Source organism: Coffea arabica, chromosome 9c (genome assembly GCF_036785885.1).
Source record: "Coffea arabica cultivar ET-39 chromosome 9c, Coffea Arabica ET-39 HiFi, whole genome shotgun sequence".
NCBI classification, from domain to species: Eukaryota; Viridiplantae; Streptophyta; class Magnoliopsida; order Gentianales; family Rubiaceae; genus Coffea; species Coffea arabica.
Window position 1 is genome coordinate 5,470,100 of NC_092326.1, and position 13,193 is coordinate 5,483,292.

Below are 13,193 nucleotides of genomic sequence, written 5' to 3' on the forward strand. Positions count from 1 at the left end.
TATTAAACAACTACTAGATGGTGCAGTACCTACTCCACATTTGCCACATATGGCCTTTCTTCTTCTTCCACGTTTGCTACACATGGCCTTCCTTCTTCTTTCATTTTCCCCCTTTGCTTTTATGTTTGAATGGCTGCTAAATATGTTGCTACCTATAGATTTTATTTTTGTGATATGTTTGGTCATCAACATGGATTTTCCTTTGAATTGAGGTGAGTTTCCCATATAATTAGTTTTCCCTCTTTTTTTTTGGGCTTTTACTCACAAAAAATAATTATCATGCTTTCTTGTGAAAGTGCTATGATTGAAAGTAGTTAGATATTTGATTGTGTTAAATTAGTTTAGTGATGCTAGGATACATCTCAAAAACTCCACTAAGATTAATATCCATTAGTATAGAACAAATCGTTAATATGAGCACGAATGTGATATTCTATACTTGATTAGTTCAGAAACACCTTAATATATAATTTTATAGAATAGGATGTCAATATTGGCACCTCATTAGTTCGTTTGTGTAGATATTTTTAGAGTATGCTTTTCATCAATAGGATCTAGGAATTCAAGTTTTATGTTTAATTTAACATTTTATCTCATCAAATGTTTCAAGATATTAGGAATTCTATAGTTCATTATTTATTGTAAAAGGTAATTATTTTTTCATTCACTTTTTCTAATAATTCAAAAATGGTGTGTTAGTTCCAGACTTTCATTCAAAGTTAGTTAATGTTTTTGTCATGTAGGTTCAAACTCTTCTTATCAAGATCACGTTTTATCGGCTTCTTTTTAAAAAAATTTCTCCACAAAACAAACTCAAATCATTTAATTGAGCGATAAATTAATGTAAACGTGAAATGTGTCAATAAGAAATTATCGAAAGCTATATGTATTTGTACCATATGCATCACTAATTTCAACAAAGCACTCATATTACTAAAACAACCCATTATGGTTAACATATATCAAAGACAAATGTCCCACCATAAAGACCCCATTAGCCCCACTACAGGTCAAATATGTAAAATTACCCTAAACACAAGTATTAAGCATGTATACCACAAGTAACTTGAACATCAACACAATTTTTATGAGACAAAAACAACCCTTCACACAAGCAGTTGAAATGGGTCACTTTCCAAGCAATGAGTGACCTTAAACATATTCTTATATATTATAAGGATTCATTTAAATTGACCTGATGTTCAAAAAATCGAGATTTGTTCCTATAAAAGGATTGGAGACTGGCGACTCGTCAGAAGTTAGGGTAGAAGCAACAACTTCAAATAGAGATTGTATTGGATCATAGGGGCAGTAAGCAAGCCTGACACTCATATTGGAAGGGACTGGCATCTTATCTTGATTACTACAATTACGTCCTTAAAAAGTGGCACCCATAAAAAAATTGGCTTTTAATTAAAGGATCCAGTCACAAACTGAAGTTTGGACCATCTTATCAAATCAAATAAGGATGCTAAACAAACTTGAGTTAAGTTAGATAATGGGAATAGAAAATGGAAAGGGGATTTCCATTATCTGCTCCAAATAAAACTCATAGGCAACAAGGAACCTCTCAATTACAAGGCGATAAGCTCAATCCTGAAAGATTTTGTTAGATTTTCATTTGTTGAGTATAGTGCCATGGTTGAGCCAATGAGATAACGGTGCCTCAGCAGTTTAATGAATTTTACACCGAATTAGGTTAAACTAATAAATAACTAGTTAGCTAAGTGTCCGTAGTCCAAACTTGCTAGACTATCTTTACAAGTCAGAATGTCTACTAAAAAGACTATTTTTTTTTCAAAAATTTCCCCCCTTTCACCTATTATCATGAATTCTAACATCATCATGAATTGTCGGTATAACTAGTTAAGCTAAAGAGCAGATATTCTACTCGTTCTTGCATTATGAGTCTAAATGAATATAACACACAGTGCCTCTTACATATACGAAACTACTGAGAGAACCAAATCAAAGAGACTTGAATGAATCTCAATACATGCTTCAGCATTTCTAATTTTCATTTGTCGAATGGCATTTCAGTCTTACATTTCAAAATCTATTTGTAGGCACATGCAAAAGATGATGCACTGACAACTGTAAAGGTACAATAAGAAAGGCAGGAAATAAGGCAAAAGGATAAACGAATAGTTAGAACATGAACAAGAACTAAAGGTAGAATTGACCAGCTTACACGAGATTCAAAGAAAAGGCGAAGAATAGGACAGTATGTAGAGAGAGGCAAGAGGGAATGCTTGCACTAGATAGCTTCAATCTATCATAAATTTTACCAACTTCAATTGAAATAGCGCTTTGCTTTTAAGAGAGATAAAATAGAAGTATAAGAAATGAAGAAATAGTAAAGAAGATAGAGTGGAAATGAAATAAGGAATAAGGTAGAGTATTGGTAGCAAAAGGTAACAGGCTTCCACCTTAGGTGTCTACTAGCCTCCTATTTCTTTTCGTCTCTTGTCTAGTCAGTCTTTTTTTCTTCTATCATGTCTACATTTTTCAATCTAGGTCGTTTTTCCATGGCTCTTCTATAGAGCCCAAAAGTGTTTCCGAAGGAGTCTGAATTTTCTTCATCTTGCACTCTCAGTTCATCAGTTATTAGCAGTTCATCACTTGCTAATATTCCAAGCCTGATAGTCCCCCTCCTCTCAATCCTACTGCACTTGCCATTTGCCACTGCTTTCCAAGGGCACAAATAAAAAAAATGGACTTCAATCGAGTATGCTTCAAACCACCATAGGTTTTAAATTAAATCCAAAGAAAGAACCTCTAACTAAATGAGAGTAAAAGGAATAAAAACTCAAACCTAAGATAAGCTGCTATTAGCTTTCTTTTCTTGATGAAAAGGGATCATTTCACACCTGACAATTTTCGAGGAGAGAGTGGCCTTACGAGAGATTAGAGACTAAAGACAGTAGTGGTGGGACATGATTAGACTTTTATGAAAAAGTGCCTTGTTGCGGAAGAGGTACGTGTCTTACCTAGATTGCTATCTTAATTGCAATACCGCTCTCTTTTATTTAAGTTTCCCTTGTTCCTTTTATCAAGCATAATAATTCGAATCGTTGGTATAATTCTTTGCCGAAAGAGGTCTCTCTTATCACATGACATCAAATGCTGGTGGTGATTAGCATTCATTATGGGTACCAAGCTTTGTAGGTCTCTCTTATCACATGACATCAAATGCTGGTGGTGATACCAAGCATTAGTTCTTTCTTGAGGATGTCTATGCGTACTCTCCCATCTTTAGTCTTTCTTGATATCAAAAGAGTGAAAAGTTCTTTGTTTTAATTTAATGTGCATCCAATTTTTTATTAGGCTTTTATACCCAAGCTCTAAGAGTTTAGCCTATTAGCGATTTCTTTGCCAAAGTCTTGCTCTAAAGGAATTGGTTTTAAGGGGATCAAATTCGTAGTAGCAATGAGTTCTGCTTTTTAGTTTTGACTTTCTAATTTAGTTGTATATGCTCTTGACTTGCTTTGTAATTCTAAAAAAAGCCATGCATTGAAAAAAAAAACATTGCTTTACATCGACAGACTCTTCTAGTCAATCTGATCACCAATGAGGATCGCTCCCACTATGAATGCTTGTTATTCTTTAAGTAGCATTTGCAGCTCCTTTCAAGGCTCTCGATTCTCTCTTTCACTATGTTTAGTCAATTCTATTTTTTTATTGATAAGTAGTAGATTCATAGCCATTTTCAAGATAATGATCCTTCATTCAGTAGATTTTTTTATAAATAAATTCAAATGGCCACTTGCTGACATTTCTAGAATGTTTGATAGGCATGTTTTACACAAAAAGCTAGATGATATTTTCGTTGGGAAGAGAAAAACGGGTCTTCCATCTTTGAATGCACATGCTCTATTACTATTAGTGATCAGTTTCTAAACCACTTATCCTTTAATATGAGTTGCATCTCGAATTTGAAAGTAGATGAGATCAGTGAAGTAGTCTCAGTTGGAGATGGGATTGCACGTGTTTATGGATTGAACGAGATTTAAGCTGTGTAAATCGTTGAATTTGCCAGCAATGTGAAAAAAATAGCTTGAATCTTGAGAATGAAAATGTAGGGATTGTTGTGTTTGGTAGTGATACTGCTATTAAAGAAAGAGATATTGTCAAGCGTACTGAATCTATTGTGGATGTTCCTATGGGAAAGGTTATGCTAGGGCATGTGATCGGCGTGTTGGCAGTACCTATTGATGGAAGAGGAGCTCTAAGCGATCACAAGTGAAAACATGTTGAAATGAAAGGTCCTGGGATTATTGAACATAAATTTGTGCATGAGCTTATGGAAATAGGTTTAAAAGCGATAGATAGCCTTGTTCCTATAGGTCATGGTCGACGGGAACTTATAATCGAGGGCTGACAAATTGGAAAATAGCTATCGCTATCGATACCATATTAAACAAAAAGCAAATGAATTCAAAGGCCATCTCTGAGAGTGAGACATTGCATTGTATTTAGGTAGCAATTGGACAAAAACGTTCAACTATGGCTAGTTCAAATTCTTTCAGAAGCGAATGTTTTGAAATATTCTATTCTTGTAGCAGCCACCATTTCAGATCCTCCTCTTATGCAAATTTTGGCCCTATATTCTAGGTGTATCATGGGGGAATATTTCCGTGATAATAGGATGCACGTATTAATAATTTATGATGGTCTTAGTAAATAAGCAATGGCATATCAACAAATGTCATTATTGTTACGCCGACCACTAGCTCATGAAACTTTCCCACGGGATGTTTTCGATTTACATTCTTATCTATTACAAATAAGTGGCTAAATGATCAGACTAGATAGACGTAGGTAGTTTGACCGCCTTACCCATCATTGAAACACAAGTTGGAGATGTATCTGCCTATATTCTCACCAATGTGATCCCCATTATTGATGAACAAATCTGTTTGGGAATAGAGTTCTTTTATCATGGAATTAGACCTGCTATTAACATTGCCTCATCTATTAGTTGCATCGAATTTACCACTCAGTTGAAAACTATGAAACAAGCTTGCAGTAGTTCAAAACTAGAATTGGCACAATATCACAAAGTGGCTGCCTTTGCTTAATTTGGCTCAAACCCTGATGCTACGACTTAGGCATTACTCAATAGAGGTGCAAGGCTGATAAAAGTACTAAAATAACTGTAATATGCACCACTTCCAATTGAAAAACAAATTTTAGTCATTTATGCAGTTGTCAATGGATTTTGTGATTGAATGCCACTAGACAAAATTTCTCAATATGATAGAGTTATTTCAAATAGTGTAAAACTAGAATTACGACAATTCTCTTTAGAAAAGGTGGCTTAACAAACGAACGAAAGATCGAACTAGATGAATAATTAAAAGAAAGTGTTTTAACTTTTATTTAATCCATGAAAATAAAAGATATTAAAAAAAAGTTATAGGATAGACAAGATCAAGAGAATAAAAGAATTTATTTCTTGTCGTCCTATGCAAACAGCTTTAAAAGCGTTTTATTTCAAAATTCATCGATGTTTTTGTAGCCATATTTTTTCATCATTTCTAGGAAAAGAAGGGAGACCTATAATGTCCACCCTCCAAAATGTGCTGCTTTTCTTTTTTCTTTTAATAATTTTTATTCTTATTTATCGCTACTTTCACTTTTCAAAAAGAAGGAAGAATTCGATTCTTCCTGGCTTAATATTCTTTCTCATATTTTTATTTTCTTCACTAGTTTACTTTCAATTGTTGGATAAACTCATTCCTTTTTCTTTTGCGATTCCTTTGTTTTGATGATGGATGATGACTGGGGAAGGACATCTATCTTTGGAACCAATTCTGGTAAAAACTCGATTCTTTCGAAGCAAGCATAAATCAACCAGTGCCCTATTCCCTAGAGCTTGTTGCTCCTGAGGTCGATCAGTTAGATGGAGGTGAGCTCCTAAGTCCTGAAGATGCCAATTACAATCACTTAATACCTACTCAAGAGCATATGGAAGAGTCGGGCCATCATCTCTCAATCAATTTCAATACAAAAAACATGAGCCGTAATGAGAGGGCAGACATCATAGTAGCATAGATTGTGGTGCAGAAAAGTGTTGAAGCCACTTTAGTTGAGGATGGCTTTCCTCTCAATGCTATTTTGGCCAAATGCCACCAAATACGGGGTTTTATGTTCTATTCTATAAGAACTAGTTTGATCGAGAAAACCAATGCACGCTATGTCACAAGTATCAACAACTTTAGTACTTGCGCCTCTGTTCTATACAAGGAACTCATCCAAGTGGGGCCCACCTTAAAGAGATAGGGTCTCACAAACATGGGATAAAACGAGAGTAGGTAAGTGGGCTCCTTTCCTGTCGATCTCTTCTATTTTATGATTGGGGTGATCATTGGATTAGTGTACATCAAAATCATCTTTGCCTCTTTTTAGTTTTCCTTCGTGGCTGAATGATGGAATGAGAAATTTTCTTTTTATGCTATCTACTATTATCATATTAAACATATTTTGATTTTTCTCTCTTTTTATAAATGTTCTTATGCTTCTTTTGATTGCTCCTTTCAATTTAGTTTCTTTGCTTTGTCTGAAGAGTAAGAAGGAAGGAGGATAGTTCACGAAAATACCTTTTGAAGTTGGGGTTTGAGCTCTTTACTTTGCATCATAAGACAATAAAGAAAAAGGACTCCTAATGCTCTAAAGGCTTGTTCCTTAGGCCTCCAGGCCTAAGTTCACTAAAGAGTCACTACACTACAAAAAAATACTTTTTATGATAATTTTTTTGATAAACCCTGCAGTAGTCACAAAAATACATTTTTATGATGAATTCCAGACTTTCATTACCCAAAATAGATTATATATGCTAGTTTGAAACTGTCACCACAAAAAATGTTCTCTTTCGTCACAAGAAAGTTAAAATTTTGCAAACTCCATTTGGTGCTAAATAGCGGGAAATATTGGTGGAAAGCTATATATTTTATTTTTTTTTATTTTGTAGTTCAAGAATGAAAATAACTATGCTAACAAGGATGCTGTCACAAATAGGATTAAATTTTATGAATTGTCATCACAAAAAAATAAATTCAGCTCCCGCCTTATCTTCCCACCACTTTTTTTGGTGTTCATTAATTAAGTTGGGAAAGATGAAAAAAAAAAAAAGAGGAACCCACCAAAGTAAGTGACGTCACTTTGAAAAAAGCAATGAATATACACAATGCACTTGTCTGTCATCTAACACTTGAACCATTCTAGTACTTGAGCTAAACTCAAGAATGTACCAAGCGCACTTCTCCCTTCTTCTTGCACCGTCAAATTTAATCTCCTATTTCTTTTTGTCTTTTTGGTACCAAGCATAATCAGAGATTGTTTCAATCAACTACACATCCTAATTTGAACAAGTCAAGTCCCAATTTTGAAAATCCCTTTGTAAAGTCCTATCTCCTCCAAGACTCCAATACTCCAAGACCTATTTTAAAGTTTTCATTTGGTAAATTTCTTCTTTAATCTTATTATCCTGTGAAAGATTTATGAGTTTTTTGCCATTTTTTGTAATTTGATAGGAATTTACGTTTGATTAGATTGGATCCTAAAATTCTGATTCTTATTTGGTTTATCTAAGTATTATTTTTTTTCACACGGTATATTTACTTTTTTGACTTGTTGATTTTGGATGGGAGGTGAATATTGTCTGAATGAGTATGAATTGATAGTGATTACATGAGAAATTTCGTGACCTGATGACTTTTAAATTCTATAAAAAAAATATTCTTTTTTACCAAGAACCCGTTTGAGAAAATGCCTAACTAACAACTTTAGTTAAAGATTAATCTGCTAACTATGAGCATGCAAAACTGAAGAACTCCAGTCCAACTTGGACCATTATATTTTTACTTTGTTGTTTTGAGCATTGTTTATGTGGGGTCTTTCTTTTTTATTTTTTTTTATTTTTTCTTTTGTTAGTGTTTGTTTCACCTTGTTCATGCATTCTTTCCTATAGTGGACATATGTTTAATTTCAATGTGATATAATGCTAATTCCAGTTTCATGCCTGTCTTGCATCATAAATAGGTTCGTTTCACAATGGTATTGGTACTGCGGACAATAATATTTGAATTAACTAGATTTAGCGATGGAATATACTTACACTTTTTCTCAGTTTTAAATATAGAAAATTTTCTAAGGTAATACTTTTATATTTAATCTTGTGTTTTTCTCTCATTCTAGGGAAGCTCAAGTATTTATTCAAATTTGCACATTTTGATTCAAGGAAAAAATGGGATACAGTTACTTATTCAAGGCAAGTTGCTATTTTTTCTAACTCTTATTTTATTTAACGAAGCACTTTGCTATTATCTATTTATATTTGTTTTAGTTGTATTCTTTTAATTCATACCAACTATGTGTTTCATATCCAAATATTTATATGCATATAAACTTGTTAATAAGCTACATATCATGTATTCAAAACATTTGGTTTTCTACTTTGTTTATTTTACGAGATTGGAACTTAAAAATGGTTAAACTAAGTTTCATATGTGATGTTTGTTGCATTAATGATTTTAACTTTTAGGTAGTTCAATGGATAAACTGGATTAATGACAGTAATATATATTCAAAGGCATACAAGGATAGTGTTCAAGAATTTATTGAATTTGTTAGGATAAACTCCACCAGTTGGGACAAAATTTCTTGTCCGTGTGCTTCATGTAGGAATTCAACTAAGAAAAGTTATTTTCAGGTTCAATTTGACGTACATAATAATGGTTTTTGAAAAAAGTATAAGAATTGGGTCTTTCATAGAGAATCATTGAGTGTACTTCCGTGTGTTATTAATGAAAGATTTAATCATAATGGGGAGGCAAATGTTGGTGCTAATGATGATAATGAGGAATAGGGTAATGAATTGCAAATATTGTTAGAAAAATTTAGTGAGGCACAAGAACGTAATCCTTTATTTGATTGGAATGCCAAAAATTTTGATAGACTATTAAATGATGCTCAACGAGAAGTATACCCAAGATATATCAAATGCTCCTTGTTATGCTTTATCATTACTGTACTGAATATGAAAGTAATGAATCATATGACGGACAAGGTTTTTAACATGATTTTGAAATTATTCAAGAATGTAGTACCAGTAGGTGAAAAAGTTTCATCTTCACTATATGGAGTTATGAAAATCTTATCATCCATTGGTTTAGGTTATGAGAAAATTGATATGTGCAAATATGATTGTACAATTTTCTGGAAAGAGAATGAGAGAGAAATAAAGTATCATGTTTGCCAAGAACCTTGTTGGAAAAAAATCGATTGTAAGGGAAATAAAACCCCTCACAAGGTATTGTGGTATTTTTCATTAAAACCAAGGTTGTAAAGATTATTATTGTCCTCTAAAATTGCAAAGGACATGCAATGGCATGAAAAAGGAACGTGTGAAGGAGGAAGGCGTCATGTGGCATCCAGCTGACTCTATTGCTTCGAAACATTTTGATGAGCCCCAATTTTGCTCAAGAAACTAGCAATGTTAGGCTATGGGTTGACCACTGATGGTTTCAATATATTTGAAATTATGAGCAACTTGTATAGTTTGTGGCTTATCATTCTTGTGCCTTATAATTGCCTGCCTATAAATTTATAAAGAAGAGTATTTTATGCTATCATTACTCATTTCTGATCCATATACACCAGGGAAAGATATAGATGTGATTTTTAGACCTTTGAAATATCTATGGGTGAATGCCATGGAGACTTATGATTCATATAGTGGGCAGAATTTTCTCATGTATGCAGCACTTTTATGGATTGTATCTGATTTTTTAGTGAATGGTTATTTGTCTGGTTGGAGCACTTCTGGTTATAATGCATATCCATGTTACCTCTATGATACTAGCTCTCAAAAATTAAGATGTAAGATAGATTTCATGGGGTATCGTCATTTTTTGCCTCATGACCATCACTGGAGAAGAGAAAGGAATAAATTTGATGGTATAGTTGAGCAAAGACTAAGGCCAAGAGAATGGATAGGGGCTGATATACTACAGAAGTTAGACAGTTCACCTGAGTTCTTTGACACTCTTGGAAAGCATTCTGAAACACAAAATAGAAAACGTGAGCGTAATCAAGGTAATTGGACAAACAAGAGCATTTTTTTTAAATTACCTTACTGGCCGAACTTGAAGATAAGGCATTTTCTAAATGTTATGCACATTATAAAAAACGTATCTGAAAATTTGATGGCGACATTGTTGGGTATTAAAACAAAAACTAAAGACACGAATAATGCTCGCAGAGACTTGTGTGACATGGGAATAAGAGAAGAGTTGCATTTGCAAAGTAATGGTACTCGAACTTTGAAGTCGGCTGCATGTAATGTGATGTTTTCAAGTGAACGGAAAAGATTTTGTATTTTTTTGAAATCAATTAAGTTTCCAGATGGGTATGCTGCAAACATATCTCACTGTGTTAAAGATGATAAAATTTCAGGTCTTAAGAGTCATGATTATCATATATTGATACAGCGACTTCTCTCGACAGGTATTCAAGGATACTTATAAAAAGAGATGAATGAGACAATTTTTCAGTTAAGTGAGTTTTTTTCGAAATATATGTTCAAAGACACTCAAACTGGATGACTTGGATTGGTTGGAAAGAAATATCTCTCTAATTATGTGCAAGTTGGAACAAATATTTTCACCTGCATTCTTTACCATTATAGTTTATCTATTTATTCATTTGCCTGAAGAGACTAAACTAGGAGGTCTAGTTCATCATAGATAGATGTTTCTATTCGAGAGGTAAGCCTAATATTAGTTGATTATGTTATACATTAATTTTCAAATCTTGTTCATATGTGTAATATGAAATAATCCCAATTGTATCTCTACTATATCTTGCTAAATATGTATATTGGGTGTCTTAAAAAATACGTGCGGAATAAAGCTAGACCCGAAGGATCAATTGCTGAAAGATATGTAGCAAATGAGTGCCTAACTTTTATGTCTCAATACATTCACGGATGTGAAACAAAATTCAATAAAAAGGAGAGGAATCATGATGTAAGTCCTAGAGATCAAGGTCCGCTAGTTTTGTCACTACAAGTCTGTCATTTCGAATTAAATACAGCTACTGAAAAACTGAGTCAAAAGTTTTTGAACGTAACACATAAGTTTATATTGAATAATTATGAAGAAGTAGGTCTCTACCAAATGTAAGTTGGCTGACTTTACTTTATTCCATCTATAATTACTTGTTTGGGTCATTTTTATTTTATTTCTTTATCTTTCATTTACTTGTTTGGTACTAATTAGATTCTAATATTTTTATTATCCTTTTTTTTTGTAATTTGTATAGTTTGCACAAGGAGGAGTTGAGTAATATATAACTTGAGAATATTGAGAGTAGGCACCAATCACAATTTTTAAAGTGGTTAAAGAATCATGTAAGTAGTTGACATAAAATAGAATTGTCTTTCTGACAAATGTAGACGTTTAATGCTTATGCTTTTTGTACTTTGTTATTAGATTAATCATTTATATACTTAGAAAGTTGAAGGAATTATAGATGAACTATGGGCACTAACAAATAGGCCAATCCCTATTATGACAAAAATCTATTTAAGGTATATTGGAAATCAGATTTGATACCACAGTAAAGATAGAGATGATTATAGAACAACACAAAACAGTGGGCTGGTGTTGATGGTGATCACAAGGAAGAAGTTATTCCATTTTATGGATTTATTAAGAGAGTTGTAGAACTTATTTTCTTAAAGAATATAAGGTGGTGTTTTCCAATGTGAATGGTATGGTACGAGTAGTACTCGGACAATGAAATGTGACAAGTACTTTGTTAGTATTGATATCTGATCATGATGGTATCAAAATGAACCATATGTGCTACCAAATTAGGTGCAACAAGTGTTTTATATCATGGATACCAAACTAGGCAATAATTGAAAAAATAGTTCAATGTGTACAACATAAGCATCTTTGGAACATTCCTGAGTTAGAAAAAACTGATGAAAATATCAACAATGACGAACAAATAGAGACAGATGATACCTTTTATGAAAAAGAAGCAAGAGTTATTGGTCAAGTTGAAGATACTAAGTTTGACTCATTGCACAAAGAAAATGTTGAGTTTAAGATTATGAAAACTAGTAGTGAACATGATCGTGTACAGAGAGAGAGAGAGAGAGAGAGAGAGAGAAATATATGTTGATAAAGAAGAAAAAGAATATAGTAGTACTAATGAAGCTAGTAGCCAACCAGAAGGTTAAATACTTTTGCAATACAATGAAGATGAAGATGATGATGATGACAGTGATCATATGGATATCAATTCTGATAGTGAGTAAGCATTAGTTGAAGAAGGTCTTGACAAGAAATTTGGAATAGTAGTTTGTAGTAGATGTGATTTTGTAAAAATGGTGCTAGAATGTGTACTAGTAATACATTCTTGTTGATTTTCAAGCATAGCAGTGTTTGTGCTTCTGAATAACTTCTTAATTTTGTATTTTCATTTTTGTTAATTTTCTATTTATATGTTATTATTTAAGAATGCTTATTAAGGTACTAGTTTAATCAAGTAATACATGCTAAGTCCTTCCATTCTAGTAGTGTTCTAATTTTCATGTTATTTCCTTTTCTATTTTTATTTGTTCTTTTTCTTTCGTTTTTTTTTTGATTAATCTTTCCTACACTGATATTGTATACACTGTCAGCATTGGATGAACGATAGCTGTGTAAAATTTGAATTTAGAATTCAACTTTTGTATACATGTCATGAATCAAACGGTGATAGTGTATATACTACCAGTGTATATAAGATTTACTCTTTTTCTTAATCTCTAATTATTTTTATTTTCAAATACTTGTTTTTTTTCAGAAGCCACCTAGGGGCAAAAGATTGATACACACTCCTAAAACAAATACAATTGTAGTATTAAGTGGACACAATTTAGATTTCAGAGGAAAAAATCCAACACAACCAGTGAAGGAAATTGCTCAAATGCAATCTGCACAGTAATTTTTTCGAAGTCCTTCAGGAAATAAAGCTGTTTTACCTTCTTAGAAATCATATCAAAATAATGATAGAGTTTCAAGAACTAATCCAACAGCCTACAACTAATTCTAATGAGTAAATTACTTTATATAGTGTAGAACTGATTAGGTAAAATTAATTTATCAAACAAGTAAATAATTATTAAATTTTGATTC

At 32.7% G+C, this 13,193-nt stretch overlaps 1 long non-coding RNA gene across 1 annotated transcript; it reads left to right on the forward strand.

The window, feature by feature from the left end:
* Positions 1–7,226: 7,226 nt before the first annotated feature.
* On the forward strand, positions 7,227–9,822 carry LOC140014400 (uncharacterized). Its single transcript, XR_011821174.1, has 2 exons — positions 7,227–7,462; positions 8,200–9,822. It is a non-coding gene; the product is annotated as an uncharacterized lncRNA (long non-coding RNA).
* The last annotated feature ends 3,371 nt before the right edge of the window (positions 9,823–13,193 follow it).